Genomic DNA, 16,802 nt, shown 5'->3' on the forward strand with positions numbered 1-16,802 from the left:
CAACGTGCAAATGGTCCAATATTCAGCCAACAAGTGGTCCAACAAGGTGAAGTATCCACATTGATGATATACTAACATGTTTCCACCTTACATGATTTCTGACTTCTTCTCTGTCTCTTCTCATGTAGAAGGCTGTGAAAACATATTGCCTTCTAACAGATTTATTCAGATTTTGCTTTTGTATCAAACTTACTGTCATCGTTTTTCTAGCTGCTTTGACCCACATGCAGAAATACACTCACGAAAACAGGAAAAGTTTTAGCAAGTTTATTAAGAAATATTTATTTTGCTGGAGAAACAGGAACTTGCCACTGTATGGAGAAGGGATCAGAGGTAAGTGACAGGTAATATTCTGAGTTGTTGATCTTGATATATTTTTGCTTACTGAGGGTGATTAGGAGATTCGCCAGGGGGGAGAAGTAAGATGATGGAAAACTCCGGGAGCGTGTCGGGTAAGTAAAGGTCCATGTAATTCTGTTTAATTTGCACTTGAGCTGGAGGTGGCACCAGGTGGATGATCTTGGAGTGGAGCACGGTGGAGGGTGAGCCAGGTTTGTTCACAGGAAGCCTGAGGAGACTTGAAACCCGAATGCAGCCAACTGAGAATATAATCCGTGAACTTCTCTTGCAGAAAGAGAGTGTGGATCTTCTGCATACGCAGACTGGATAAGAAGCTCGGAACTGGAGGTGACCTGGGAAGGAGAACACGAGAAGGTAAGTTCTCAGAAAATAATCACAGGGAGACTTGTCTTGGCCAGCTAGAGTTACCACTGCAGGTTAACACTCAGGTGCCAGAGAGTTGGCAACATTGGGTACTTAAGCTCCTCTCCTGATGAGGCTGGAGAACACCTGTGGACTTCAGCTCCTACCGTGTGTCTGGTGCCATCTAGAGGTTGGATGGGGTTAGTGGCAGATAAAACAGGTGAACAGAAAGAAACTCCCAGAACTCCGACACTTACATGTTTCAGATCATCAAACAAATTTTAATATCAGACAAAGACAACATGTGTAAATACAAAAGGCAGTTTTTTTAAATGCTGATTTCATTTTTTACAGGAAACAAGCTATACAAACTAACCTGGTAAAAATGTAATTACCCCTAAACCTAATAGCTGAGTGTGCCATGAACACAGTCAATTCAATTCAGTTTTATTTATATAGCGCCAATTCACAACACACGTTGTCTCAAGGCACTTTACAAAGTTAATTCAATCAAATCATATAGATTTCAAGTCAGGTACATACACTTCAATTAATCCTAACCATCAAACAGTGCAATCAGATTCAGTTTATTATTGAGATTGGTTAAAAGTTTTTCTATCTAAGGAAACCCAGCAGATTGCATCGAGTCAGTGACTTGCTGAATTCTCCTCCTGGATGAGCATGTAGCGACAGTGGACAGTCACTTGCATTGACTTTGCAGCAATCTGTCATACTGAGCATGCATGTAGCGACAGTGGAAAGGAAAAACTCCCTTTTAACAGGAAGAAACCTCCAGCAGAACCAGGTTCAGTGTGAGCAGCCATCTGCCACGACCGACTGGGGGTTTGAGAGAACAGAGCAGAGACAGAAAAAGAAAACAGAAGCACTGATCCAAGAGTACTTTCTATGAGAAAGAAAAGTAAAACATTAATGGTTATAGCTCCTTTAGTGACTTCACCTAGGATAGAAAGACAGCAAAGCATGAACTCTAAGCCTGTGTGAAAAGTTCGAAGTATGAAAGAGAGCACATACAGTTAGTCACAGTAAAAGTTTAAAGTCTAGCCTTAAAAGTAGACAGGGTGTCTGCCTCATGGACTAAAACTGGGAGCTGTTTCCACAGGAGAGGAGCCTGATAACTAAAGGATCTGCCTCCCATCCTAGGAACCACCAGCAAACCTGCAGTCTGAGAACATAGTGCTCTGTTAGGAACATATGGAACAATCAGATCTCTGATGTATGATGGAACTAGATCATAAAGGGTTTTATATGTGAGATGGAGAATTTTAAATTATATTCTGTATTCAACTGGGAGCTAATGAAGGGAAGCTAAAATAGGAGAAATATTATCTCTATTTTAAAATTTTCATCACAACTCTTGCTGCAGTTATGTGTTCCACATTATTGGTTCCTTTTTTTATGGTGACAGTTCTGACAATTTTTTACTTTGTGGTCTTCTAATGTGCATAAGGCACTAGAATATAAAATATGTTTTACTCAGCTGTGCTTTTCTCCAATCATGTAAGTTATAAGAATGTGAAGGATATTTACAGTAGATAGTCAGGATTTTAATGAAAACAGTGTTTTTCCATGTGTACGTTGAAGCAGACATTAAAACTTTATTGAACACAGATATTTATTACTGCTATAGAATTTACTTACAACAAATACAAAATGTCTTTATTTCAACAATGATATAGAAGCCATTTCCAGTTTAATTGAAACAAAGTAATTCAATTCAATTCAGTTTATTTATATAGCCCAAATTCACAACACATGTCGTCTCAAGGCACTTCACAAAAGTCATACATACATACATACATTCCAGTTAATCCTAATCATTGAACAGTGCAGTCAGTTATTTATTCAAATTGGATAAAAAGTTTTTCTATCTAAGGAAACCCAGCAGATTACATCGAGTCAGTGACTTCCTACATTCCCGCCTCCCGGATGAGCATGCAGTGGACAGTCACTGGCGTTGACCATGCAGCAATCCCTCATACTGAGCATGCATGTAGCGACAGTGGAGAGGAAAAACTCCCTTTTAACAGGAAGAAACCTCCAGCAGAACCAGGCTCAGTGTGAGCGGCCATCTGCCACGACCGACTGGGGGTTTGAGAGAACAGAGCAGAGACAGAAAAAGAAAACAGAAGCACTGATCCAAGAGTACTTTCTATGGGAAGGAAATGTAAATGTTAATGGATGTAGCTCCTTTAGTCGTTTCATCTAGAAAGAAAGAACAGATAAACTCTGAACCAGTTTTTAAGGTTATAGTCTGAAAGAGAGCACATAGAGTTAGTCACAGTAAAAGCTCAGTCAGTAGCTATGTCTAGGAGAGAGAAAGGGTTAAACATTGAAAGACAGGGCCAAGTGGATCATCGGTAGAGGGTGAGCATTAAGTTGTTGCCAGCAGAAGCTTGGAAGATGCCCCTCTCCAGAAAGGTGTCACAGGTAGACACAGAGTCAGGCCAGGTGTAGCTTCTTGGAAGAGAAAAGAGAGAGAACATAAAGTTCAAAACTTAAATAACAGCAAATAATGCAAAATTGGAGAGTAGTGTGAGAATGTAGCGAAGAGGGTGAAAGTGGTCATTATGTCCTCCAGCAGACTAAGCCTATAGCAGCATAACTAATGGATGTAGATGCTTTAGTCGTTTCACCTAGAAAGAAAGAACAGATAAACTCTGAGCCAGTAATATGTAGAGTTGCATTTAAAATAACTGTCCAACATCACTAACCAGATAAATTACTGCTTTCTTTAGAAAATTATACTTCTACTGTATGATGTTGTAGAGTACTGGAAAACTAACAGACCCAATAGTCATGACATGCCTGCTGCACATTGTGTGTAAGTAAATAATTGATTTAATGTGTTTTGTTAAAAACACCGGTATATTTCAAACTATTAGAACATTGTGTAAAAGTGCAATATTTATTGCCTGTCATTTCACAAGGTGAAACAGTTATTATACAGAGATTAATTTCACAAGCTTTTATTCCTTGTAATTTTGATTATTATGGCTTACAGGTAAAGAAAACCCAAAATTCAGAAACGTAGAATATCAAATTTGACCAATCAAAATGGAATGTTTCAAGCAGAAATGTCAGGCTTCTGAAAAGTGTGCCTATGTCTATGCACTCAATACTTGGTTGCATGAATTACTGCAACAAAATGACAAGAAACAAATGCTGTGTCATGATGAGGATTTGGGTAGGAAGTACAGAAGAAGGACCCCAGGAGCCAGACAGATGCAAGTAAGTTAGCTTTACTACTTCTTCATAAACCAGGCAGGAAATCGGGAGCAAGGGAAACCAGAATCATGCCAGGACACAAGATACTGAGACCAGATACAAGGTGGCATTATGTACAAACCAGCAGGGAACTAAGGCAACAAAGGAACATATATACAAACAGAAATGCAGGGAGAACCAATCAACAAAACCAGACAATCAGGGAAACTAGGAAAGGTGCGGGAGAAGCTGCGGGAAACAGAGGACCAGACCAATTAACATGATAACACAGACTGCAAGTATACAAAGACTAAGCCTGGTTTAGATTAACAAAAACACAAACTAATACACAGACAGATCCTGACACAGTCTTGGAATGCGATTTGAGCGTCAGGAGCATCTGGTTTTCACGCAAAGTCTACGGTGAACGGGTGTGTAGGGGCTTCAATAGTTCCTGTCACGCGTTTCACACTTCTGGCACGGCACGTTATGATGCCTTTCAAGCATTGGGCGTCGTGCGTTTTGAGATTTATAGCATCTGACGCGCATATAGTGCATCCAAAGCAGCAGACGCAAGAGTTCGGAAATCTGAATGTTTGGAGACGCGGCACAACAACCAATAAGTGAAGCTCAAGTAAACTCAAGCTTTGTGACGCAGTCAGGTATTTTATCATGGGACAGAAAGACCAGGAAGAACCCGGGAAATTCCACAAAGTGTCACAAAGACAATGGAGGACAAACCCATTGTCGCGGTTTGTGCCCATCCTGAAAATAGAGCTGAAAGCAATGCTCGTCTGCGCACAGGTCCTGGAGCAAATGGTGAAATTCACCAAACTCTGAACGCCTCTGAATTATCTGTTGAATCCAGAGATGGCGCAGAGGTGCCCAAAGATGATCTTCTCTTACTTTATTCAGCAAATAACGCCAGGCCACTCTCTCGATTGCACCTGCCATTGTACATGAGACTAGCAAAGGAAAACAACCAAGGATAGCTCCTCCCAACACGCATCTGTCCACACTTTGCTCAGACGGACATCTAGTGTGATTTTGACGCTCAAATCAAGCGTTTGACTTCAAAGTGCACAAGCGTCCAACTTGAGGTGTTGGATGCCTTTTTGACTCTTAAATCACGTTCTGTCTGAACGCACCAAATGTGTAATGAGTTTCACTTTCTGATATGACTGGCAAAACATATCTCACTTTTATGCAATGTTCTACTTTTTTTTTAGATGTACTTGTAACAGCAGTGTTGGTTTAATCTGTGAGACAATTCATGCTGGGAAAAGTATGACAACTCCATGCAATACAGATGTGAAACAGTTGTCAGAAACAGTGGTTATACAACTTAATATTTGTTGGATGATTCGCAGGAAAGCTACATCTTTAAACTTTTCCCATTTTATACAGTAAGTCTTTGAGTTTGTACAAAAAAATGGCGACACTAACATAAGTTAATTTTTGAAGTAAAAGGTGCAGCGTTCCCAATAATACTCATTGTTTTAAGGCTTTTAAGCTTTTTTTCACATTTTTAAAAAAGTCTGATAGTCTGAAAGTCTGATATTTTTTTAAGCGCTAGTGGCCTTTATTTTTCAAAAGTAAGTTGACAGGAAATGGGGTGAAGAGAAAGAGAAGATGCGTCAAACGTTACCGGGCCGGGACTTGAACCGGTGATAGCTGTGTCGAGGACCATACCTCCATATATGGGTCACATGCTTTACTCCTGTGCCACTGCCTCACCCCTAATTTATTATTTTTAACTCATTTATTTCTAACACAAATGTTTGGAGCCTAAATATTTCACAGGGCAACAAGCCAAAACCACATTTTTAACAAGATTCCCCTCGGTGCAATTATTCTGGCACAAAATAATATATCAAAACTTCTGTCACTTCTGTGGCTACATTGTAGCTCACCACTGTCAGTGTGTAAATGTGTGTATGAATGGGTGAATGACTGAATGTAGGGTGAAGCCCTTTGGGGTCTCTTGGGATTTGATAAAGCACTATACAAGTGCAAGACATTTACCATTTACCATTTGCCAAAAAAAAAAAAGACATTTATTTATTTATTTATTAAACTGACTTATTTAGCTAATGTTTACCTTCCTATGCTCTTTAAGCCCATCATAAATACATCCATTAATTCAATAAATTTTGTACAACATATTCTGTTGTAAATGAGACAAAACAGATAATATTCCAAAGGTATTGTGAACTTTCTCTGAATAAAATCTCCACTGGTATAAAAGGAGTGCTTTGCTGGCAAATTCAAGCATTACACATCCACCTGACAGAGCCGCCCACCAGCAGAAATTTACCTCACTGCCTTCTGAAACCTGCTTTATTCATGTTAAGCTTGCAGTCGGGAGAGGAGAGAGAAGAAAAGTCCTGAAGAAACTGAGTCTGTAACATGCAACCCTGAGCTGTAACTCTGAGTTTCCTAGCAACATGCTCTGTGAAATGAAACCAAACTCTGAACAATCTTTTTTTTTATTTGGTGCTGGTTTATCTTTCCTTTCACTCAGGCTCAGTTCTCTTAGAGTAAAGCTAGGGTTTCTGTTTTTCTAATTGAAAAGGTTCCTGTTAGTGTGCATAATCCCTTAAAACTCACGAGCAGACAAATATCTTTTACTCCAGCTATTTGAACAGCATCTGGTGAACAATTTGCATGTTTTTTCACTGTAATATCCCTCTGCCTTAGACCTGTTGAATTTTAAAGCTCAGAGCTCTGTCATTCACCATTCTTTTAAAAAAGCCAAAAGAAGACAAAAGCATGAATGTATAATTAATGTAGTGAAGCTGTGTTTTTAATTGTTGCTGCTCTTCAAAGTTGCTCCGTGGCATTGTCTCTTGTTTCAGGCCGGCTGCTTCCAAAGGCAGAACTTCATTCAAGTCTTTTTAGGACTGGAGCACTGCCGAAGCACCGTGAGACAACGACTCCAAGCTTGCCTTTTTTTCTCAGGGTGTCTGCCTGTACAAAGGACTTCCTTAGCCGCCATACAAAAGAGGCTGGTGAATGAAAAAAAGAAACACCCAAATTCAATGGCATTCCTCTTCACAATGCACTCTGAGAACATGTGCCTGTCCCTCTTTCAATCTGCCTGTATTCCCCCTGAGTACTGTGTGATGTTTCTGGATGATGTTTGAAACTCAGGAAGTGATATATTCTAGCATCAAAGTAATACAAACGTTATTAGTGTGTATGATTGCCCTTCAAATTGTTTTCTGGCTCTGTTAGATTGTATGAAGACTTAGTGACACAAAAACCTGTTTACCCTAACCCTAACTGACAATCGAGCATTTGAATATATTCAAATAAGCACCACATACAGAAAAGCACTGAGTTTTCAAGGATTCAATAATGAGTCATAAAGTGATTTCAAATTTAGTTACACTTTCCTAACTTTCAATTTTTTTCCATGTACATTTCATGTAAAACCTACATCTCTATGGAAATATCAAAGGACAATTGACGACAGACCATAAGTATCACTGCAGACTATCATGACAGCCAGGCATGAGGGAAGACGTGTCCTGGGCAGGCTGTAATCAAATGTCACACAGATTTGTGCTTCTGTTAAAAAATGTAAATGCAATTCTGTGTTCTATTTTTGTAGACAAACATTGGTTTCTGTCTGTGGAGATTTGTATTTGTGATTCAGTTTTGTGCAGTTTGTGAACCTCTGTTTAGAAGCATTTCCACAAACAAAAAAACTGTTATATAAAATATATATTTGTTCTTAACTGGGTCAACTTACCCAGTGTCCTGGCCTATCCACTTGGGGCTCTGCTGCTTCAAAATCACCGGACTATACCCTACGTTTGAGGAATAGACAACATACTACTCACAGGAAGTTACGGATATTTCAATTTTTTTTGTCTTTATTATTTAATTACACAAAAGATAAGAAAAAAACATTAAACGGATTAAATTAAATTAAAATTCAGTTTATTTATATAGCGCCAATTCACAACACATGCTGTCTCAAGGCACTTCACAAAAGTCAGGTACATACATTCCAATTAATCCAAACCACAGTTTTTCTGTCTACGGAAACCCAGCAGATTGCATCGAGTCAGAGATTTGTAGCATTCACTCCGCCTGGATGAGCATGTAGTGACAGTGGACAGTCACTGGCGTTGACATTGCAGCAATCCCTCATACTGAGCATGCATGTAGCGACAGTGGAGAGGAAAAACTCCCTTTTAACAGGAAGAAACCTCCAGCAGAACCAGGCTCAGTGTGAGCGGCCATCAGCCACGACCGACTGGGGGTTTGAGAGAACAGAGCGGAGACACACAAAGAACACAGAAGCACTGATCCAGGAGTACTTTCTATTGGAAGGAAAAGTAAATGTTAATGGATGTAGCTCCTTTAGACATTTCATCTAGAAAGAAGGAACAGATAAACTCTGAGCCAGTTTTCAAGGTTAGAGTCTGAAAGAGAGCACATATAATTAGTTACAGTGAAAGCTCGGTCAATTGCCATGTCTAGGAGACAGAAAGGGTTAAAGACTGAAAGACAGGGCCAAGTGGATCATCGATAGAGTGGGCAGTAAGTTGTTGCCAGCAGAAGCTTGGAAGATGCCCTTCTCCAGAAAGGTGTCACAGGTAGACACAGTCAGGCCAGGTGTAGCTTCTAGGAAGAGAAAAGAGAGAGAACATAAAATTAAAAGCTGAAATAACAGCAAATAATGCAAAATTGGAGAGTAGTGTGAGAATGGATCAAAGAGGGTGAAAGTGGTCATTATGTCCTCCAGCAGCCTAAGCCTATAGCAGCATAACTACAGAGACAGAGATTTACAATTAATAATAGTTTAGAATTTACGCCCCTCCCTCCCAACTGCACAACGTAACATCTTTTTTGGCAAAAAAGTAAACACTTACAAAAAAATTAAAGAAAAAACAGAAAACAAAATCAGATTACAAATTGCTTATACATGAAGGTACCTTGTATTACATACATATATACAAATATTTTATTTGAACCCATTTTTCTTATAGTTAGATCTACGATTCCATTATTAAATGCCCGATATCAAAGCTTATCAAAAAAACCACAAAAGGTTTCCATATTTCTTCATAGACACCCCTTTCATTAAAAAAATTATATGTTATTCCATCCATTGCCATACAGTGCGCCATTACAGTCATCCAAGCAATGATTGTGGGGGGTTCGATTCTTTTCCAGTTATGAGCTATCAACCTTTTGGCCTGCAGCACTGCAAAATCTATAAGCTTAGTTTGATGAGATCTTACCTGAAAATATTTAGGGTATAGGTGTAATAATATCATTGTTGCATCGAAGGGCATGTTCATAGACAGAATTGTTTTGATTTTTTTCATCACTTTCTTCCAGAAATCCTAATTATATCACATTCCCAAACACAGTGGAAAATGTTCCTCTAGCAACTCTACATTTGAAGCAAGTATCAGGTATTTTATTAGTAGTTTTATGCTAGTATTTATTGATTGTTTTTGCGCTTTACCATTTCCCACTCTTCTTCTGAAATATTTATATTCAGCTCTACTTTCCATAACTCAAGTTTGGACATTGATGTTTCCGAAGAGTCACATAGGAGCCACTTATAATATTTTGAAATTAAGCCTACTTTGAAGCAATTATTTGTCACCATTTCATCTAAAGATGTGAGAGGTGGCAGTTTGACAGATTGATTTTGTGATCAAATAAAATTTCTGATTTGTAAAAATATGAAAAAGTGTTTTCTTGATATATCAAATTTCAAAACAATTTCTTCAAAAGACATAATTTTCCCCTCATTGAAAAGATCGCCTATTTCAGAAATAAATCTGGAATCCTGCATCCATCTTTTCTGGTTTAAATGAAGTATTTCCCCAAATAGGGCTAAACTGAGAAATATTATCATTTATATTCATCCACTTTTTTTTTTTACCACAAACCAAATATCTATCATATTTTAAACTATAGTATTATTTATCTCATATTGTAGTTTCTTTAAATTGGCAATATACATATTGAGCTTGATTCAATATCTATTCAAGATGGAATGTTTTTGGATGAAAAATAAAACATTATTGTCCTCAGTTGTGTTGCTTATTATACCAATAAAGATTAGGACATTTCAAACCCCCAGTATCAAAAGGTAAGTATAATAAGTATAAGCAAATTATAGGTCGTCTTTTGTTCCAAATAAATCTTCTAATCATATTTGACATTTTAATAAACATTCCTGTAGGTGGCGCCAAATGAATGTCTATATACACAATATATGCATAAATTAAGGTAATACATTCATCTTCATAATATTGTATTCTTCCAGTAAGTGATATCGGTAGAGATGGTAATCGTTCCAATTCTTTTGAGGTTGCTTCTACTAATGTCACATAGTTTGTTAAATACAACATTTTCTAGTTGGGGTACTATTTTAATACCTAAATAAGTAATTCCAGCAATTCCAGTAATTTTAAAAGTATTTAAACTTTGTCTTATATCTTGATTGTCCTCAGCTTTAAGTAGCTTTAGTGATGATTTCATAGTGTTTACTTTAATACGAGAAAGATGGCTGAATTGCTTTATTAAATCTAGGAGAGCTGGCAAGGAGGTATTTAATTGTTTAAGAAATAAGATAATATCATCCGTAAATAAAGCTATTCTATGTTCTTTACTACCAGTTTTAATTCCTTGTATTAAAGTACTCGTACTCGTACTCGTCGTCTTCCGCTTATCCGGGACCGGGTCGCGGCTGCAGCAGACTCAGCAGAGACACCCAGACGTCCCTCTCCCCAGACACCTCCTCCAGCTCCTTCGGGTGGAGCCCAAGGCGTTCCCAGGCCAGCCGAGAGACATAGTCCCTCCAGCGTGTCCTGAGCCGTCCCCTGGGCCTCCTCCCGGTAGGACGTGCCTGGAACACCTCCCGAGGAAGCCGTCCAGGAGGCATCCGGTATAGATGCCCGAGCCACCTCAACTGGCTCCTCTCGATGTGAAGGAGCTACTCAAACCCCTCCACCACGTTAAGGTGGAGGGGTTTGAGTGCTCAAATGATCCTAGAGGCTATGTTGTCTGGGGCCTAAATGCCCCTGGTAGGGTCTCCCATGGCAAACAGGCTCTAGGTGATGGGTCAGACAAAGAGCGGTTCAAGAATCCCTCATGAGGACGAAAATATCGAGGCACATAACGTCGCCCGGTTCGGCGGAGCCGGGGTCCCACCATGGAGCCAGGTCTGGGGTCGGGACTCGCCAGAGAGCGCCTGGTGGGTGGGTTGCTCCTCGCGGGACCCGGCCGGGCCAAGCCCGAACGAGAGACGCGAGGCCCAGGTGGGCCCATCACCTGCAGGGGGAACCGTGAGGGACCGGTGCACAGAGGATTGGGTGGCGGATAAAAGAAATTGATCTTATTACAATTGTCATTGCTAAAATGAATAAAAGTGGCGACAACGGTGAAGCTTGGGGACATCCTCTCCTAATTTTGAAGGGTTCAGAAATGGTTTCATAAGTCATAACCTCTGCGACAGGATTAGAATGTTTCTACTACATACTTCAAAAAGATATGGCCATTCTATTTGATCAAACACCTTTTCAAGCACAAGAATGCCCACATCTTCCTCATCTTTTTGATTATACAGGATATTGAGAACTCTTCTTACATTGTGAAATCTCTGTCTGCCTTTTATCAATCCATTTTGATTGTCTTCTATGATATCTGGTAGCACCTTTTCTAATCTTTTTTCCAAAAGTTTACACAAAATCTTAGTGACTATTTGTTATTTTTATTGGTCACATATTTGTATTTGTTTTGCTGGGTTTAGGTAACCCTAGAAAGATGACCATTTTTGAAACATTCTCTATATATAGTATCTCTGACATTCTTGACTTTTTGATGAAATTTCTGAATGCACCTTAAATGCACTATAATCTTTATAGGTGAACTAATTTAAACCTTGTATAAACTTTTGAATGTACTTTCTAACTGTCCAGTACTTCTGTATTTATTGCATAACATGTTTTCTTTTTTGTCACGTGTCTTCTCTTGGCCTTTTATGCATACCATATGGAGAACCTGATTGCCTACATGTGCCAGATTCTTAAACATAAATAACACTGACTGATTATGTTGCATCACTCTATTGGTCATGGTTCTTAATCATCTTTGATTCCCTTGTTCATATTGTGTACATAGTTCAGTGATCTTTCTTTGTCTTTCATTTTGCATGTTAGTTTTAGTTGGATTGTTCTATGATAGTAAAGAGTTTGTTGATTGAAATATGTTTGACACTGAGTTGACTTATTTTTGTTAATAAATTCTTGTATTTTAAGAAATTGTGTGAATTCATTCCATACATGTGCAGAGTTTATGCTGTTCAATATTGTCAGAGCTCGTCTCACACCTTTCTATTTTGCCCTAATACTATTGCCTTACTGGGCTGGTATTCACAGGACAACCCTTAACAGACCGAAATATTATTTGATAAAATATTAAAATATTAATATTAAATAATAAATAATATTGTCAGATTCATAATTCTAACACCCCTAACAATGCTGCGTGAGCGTCATACTTAGTAGCTGTGTTTCCAATAACCATCAAATTGCACAAATCATAATTATGAAAATAAATTTGCTTAATGGAAACCCTGCAATTTTCAAAATAAAAATAAAAAAATAAAATGTTTTTGAGCTAGGATGATGTAGTTTTTGAGCCATATCAAAATTTGTTTATTTCGCAAAACTGCCAGTGATCTACTTTTTTCACATCACACTGTACTTGCAAAAAAGATGACAGAGCTCCTTGAAGATAAAGTTCTATTTTTTTTCAACATTTTGTCACTCATTCAGATTATTTAGCCTTGATTTCTTGTCATTTTGATGAGTATCCCTTACAGACATTAAAACCCGAAATTCTGGGTTTTAGAAAATTAGAACATGAGATAAATAAAACGGATCTTTTAAAGTGAAATGTTAGGTTTCTTTAAAGTACGTTAGGTTCTATGCACTCAGTACTTGGTTGGTCCTTCTTTTACAATAATTACTGCATTAATGTGGAACAGCTCAGCCTGTGGCCCTGCTGAGGTGTAGTGCATGCCCAGGTGGCTTGGATAGCAGCCTTCAGGTCATCTGCATTGTTGGATCTGGTGCCTCTCATCTTATATTCTCTTGTATTCTATAGGTTCCAGGTTAGGCCACTTTGCTGGCCAGTCAAGCACAGTAATATCATGGTCAATGAACAAGCTTCTGGTTCTTTTGTCTGTATGAGCAGTAGGCAAGCCTGGCTCAAAAATAAAATCAGCATCTCATAAAGCTTATTGACAGAAGAAAGCATGAAATGCCCAAAAACTTCCTGATAGATGGCTGAGCTGATTGCGAACACATTGGACCAACACCAGCAGATGACATAGGACCCCAATCACTTTTTACTACCCTTCCAAAACATGGATTCTATGCTCCTCCACTCTTTCTCCAGACTCTGGGAAGTTGATTTAGAAAGAAAATGCAAACTTTACTTTCATCTGAAAAGAGGACTTTGGAGCACTAAGCAACAGTCCAGTTCTTTTCTCCTTAACCCAGGTAAGACACTTTGTAGGCTTTTCATGTTCTGACTTCAGCCTTGGTCCCCGCATGGAACTCACACATGGCACCCATTTCAAGACACTATCCAGAGGCAGCAAGAAGGCACAATAATCTGATCTATTTTGCACTGTTAAAGATTGTTTTATTTCCTATCATGTTTGAGGTTTGGAGGTAGGACCCAAATGCAGGTTTGAGTGGAGTTGATGAAAAGATTTAACAGAAAAATAAACTTACAATGGACCAGGTTCAGGAACTCAGGCAGGTGAAAAACATAAACCAGATGAAAGCAGGTGCATGAAAATCCAGGCAACAGACATGGAAGAACTCAGGACAGGACCAGGGCAAAGACAAAGGGTAGGTAACGTGGTGTTAATTGAATGTTAACGGAAAAAACCAGCGAGGAACAATGAAAACCAGAGAGCTTATAAACTGAGGGAAATGAAGTGAACTAGGAGACAGGCTGATCAGGAGTGAACCAGGGCTGCAGGGAGACAAAGGGAGTGACTAATTGAACCTGATTAGCAAGGAAAATAACTGAGACATGAGGAACTGAACAGAAAATAAACAAAGAGACTAGACTAGATAACAAAACCAAGGGAAAACATATCTAAAGGGAAATGTAACTAAACACATGAAACAGAATCCAAAAAGTAACAAAAACTAAACAGAAGGGGCCTAATAAACCTGAATGAACAGAAAACACCTGGCTGAGAAAAGTAAACAAACTCAAACCAGACAGATCCTGACAGTCCCTTGCTTTGTTTTTTACTTGATACTCTGCAGGATCTGATAAAAGTATTCAAAACCCTTCTGTGTTGTTCTATTCTGTGGCAAAGGTTGGGTTACAAACCGGATTCCAAAAAAGTTGGGACACTAAACAAATTGTGAATAAAAACTGAATGCAATGATGTGGAGGTGCCAACATCTAATATTTTATTCACAATAGAACACAAATCACAGATCAAAAGTTTAAACTGAGAGAATATATAATTTTAAGGGAAAAATATGTTGTTTCAAAGTTACATGGCGCCAACAAATCCCAAAAAAGTTGAGACAAGGCCATTTTTACCACTGTGTGGCATCCCCCCTTCTTCTTACAACACTCAACAGACGTCTGGGGACAGAGGAGACCAGTTTGTCAAGTTTAGAAATAGGAATGCTCTCCCATTCATGTCTAATACAGGCCTCTAACTGTTCAATCATCTTGGGCCTTCTTTGTTGCACCTTCCTCTTTATGATGCGCCAAATGTTCTCTATAGGTGAAACATCTGGACTGCAGGCTGGCCATTTCAGGACCCGGATCCTTATCCTACGTAGCCATGATGTTGTGATTGCTGCAGAATGTGGTCTGGCATTATCTTGTTGAAAAATGCAGGGTCTTCCCTGAAAGAGATGACATCTAGATGGGAGCATATGTTGTTCTAGAACCTGAACATAGTTCTCTGCATTAATGGTGCCTTTCCAGACATGCAAGCTGCCCATGCCACAAGCACTCATGCAACCCCATACCATCAGTGATGCAGGCTTCTGAACGGAGCGTTGATAACAACTTGGGTTATCCTTGTCCTCTCTGGTCCGGATGACATGGCGTCCCAGTGTTCCATAAAGAACTTCCAATCGTGACTCATCTGACCACAGAACAGTCTTCCATTTTGCCACACTCCATTTTAAAAGACCCCTGGCCCAGTGCCAACGTCTGAGCTTGTGGAGCTTGCTTAGAAATGGCTTCCTCTTTGCACTGTAGAGGTTCAGCTGGCAATGGCGGATGGCACGGTGGATTGTGTTCACTGACAATGCTTTCTGGTAGTATTCCTGAGCCCATTCTTTTATTTCCTTGACAGTGGCATTCCTGTTTGAGGTACAGTGACGTTTAAGGGCCCGGAGATCACGAGCATCCAGTAGAGTTTTACGGCCTTCACCCTTACGCACAGCGATTGTTCCAGATTCTCTGAATCTTTTGATGATATTATGCATGGTTGATGATGATAACTTGAAAGTCTTTGCTATTTTATGCTGGGTAACACCATTCTGGTATTGCTGCACAATCTTTCTGCGCAGCAATGGTGGAATTGGTGATCCTCTTACCATCTTGGCTTCAGAGAGACACTGACACTCTGAGAAGCTCTTTTTATACCCAATCATGTTGTCAATTGACCTAATTAGTGTTCATTGGTCTTCCAGCTGTTCGTTATATGCTCAATTTCCTTTATCCAGCCACTTATTGCTACTTGTTCCAACTTTTTTGGGATTTGTTGACGCCACGTAATTTTGAAACAACATATTTTTTCCCTTAAAATGATACATTCTCCCAGTTTAAACTTTTGATCTGTGATTTGTGTTCTATTTTGAATAAAATATTAGATGTTGGCACCTCCACATCATTGCATTCAGTTTTTATTCACAATTTGTTTAGTGTCCCAAATTTTTTGGAATCCGGTTTGTACATGGTTCTGTTTAGTCTGAGGGAGATGGTTTCTCAGCCTTCTGTCTTCACATTTGTATGAGATGACATGTGTGCCACACTGTGTAAGGTTCCATTTCCATTGTCAACATGTCTTGGACAACTGGTTTCACCTCGTCTCTCTTGTTTTAGTCTGGGCCTCATGGGAATTACCTTGAAAACTGTTGTAGCTTATAAGTAGAACTTTTGCTTTGTCTAATCAGAATGATTTGGTAGCAATCCTGAGTACACAGTGTACTGTGCTACTTTGTTATTTCTCTCTTGCAAGATTTTAACAAAGCTGATTCTTAGTGACAATCATCAGTCTCTAGATTGGTAAATACACATTTTTCTATAAAAGCACATAAACACAGACAACAGTCAAAACCTTCCCTCAAGCAACTTGAAGACTCAATGAGGCGACCCTCTCACTCACCAAGGAGAACTCCAATATCAAGGCACTCAACCTTCTTCTTGTAAGTTTCCCCATTCCTCAGGCAACTTCAGAGGAGGACTTGTCCAGGAGTCCTGCTCTTCTTCAGGAGCAGGGTTCCAGAGTCCAAACTGTCTTTGTGGAGGTGAGGCCGACTACATCTACCTGTTATTGTTCAACCTCATCAGCTCAGGCTTCTTTCACACCAGTGTGTTAACATTCCATGATCTTAGACCCATATTATTATGCAGGGAATTTTCACACACAGCTCCCCTCCCTTGCCTGCCAGCTGACTCCGACAGCCCCAGATCTTGATGTTGCCTCTTCGGGTAATGGGCTCACATGGAAGAGCCTTACTGTAGTTTTCCAAGCTGGGCCAAGCCTCAATCACCAGGTGTTAGCCAGTTAGCATTCCCCCAGTTCTGGTTCCAGGAACTGTGCTCAGATGTTCCCAATC

The 16,802-nt window shown here is 39.4% G+C and overlaps 1 long non-coding RNA gene across 1 annotated transcript; it reads right to left on the minus strand.

The window, feature by feature from the left end:
- Nucleotides 1-7,407: 7,407 nt before the first annotated feature.
- LOC124882137 lies at nt 7,408-13,915 on the minus strand. Its single transcript, XR_007041818.1, has 3 exons — nt 13,707-13,915; nt 7,685-7,742; nt 7,408-7,469 (listed from the first exon to the last, which is right to left on the minus strand). It is a non-coding gene; the product is annotated as an uncharacterized LOC124882137 (long non-coding RNA).
- Nucleotides 13,916-16,802: the final 2,887 nt, after the last annotated feature.

This window comes from Girardinichthys multiradiatus, chromosome 2, assembly GCF_021462225.1.
Source record: "Girardinichthys multiradiatus isolate DD_20200921_A chromosome 2, DD_fGirMul_XY1, whole genome shotgun sequence".
Lineage (NCBI taxonomy): Eukaryota > Metazoa > Chordata > Actinopteri > Cyprinodontiformes > Goodeidae > Girardinichthys > Girardinichthys multiradiatus.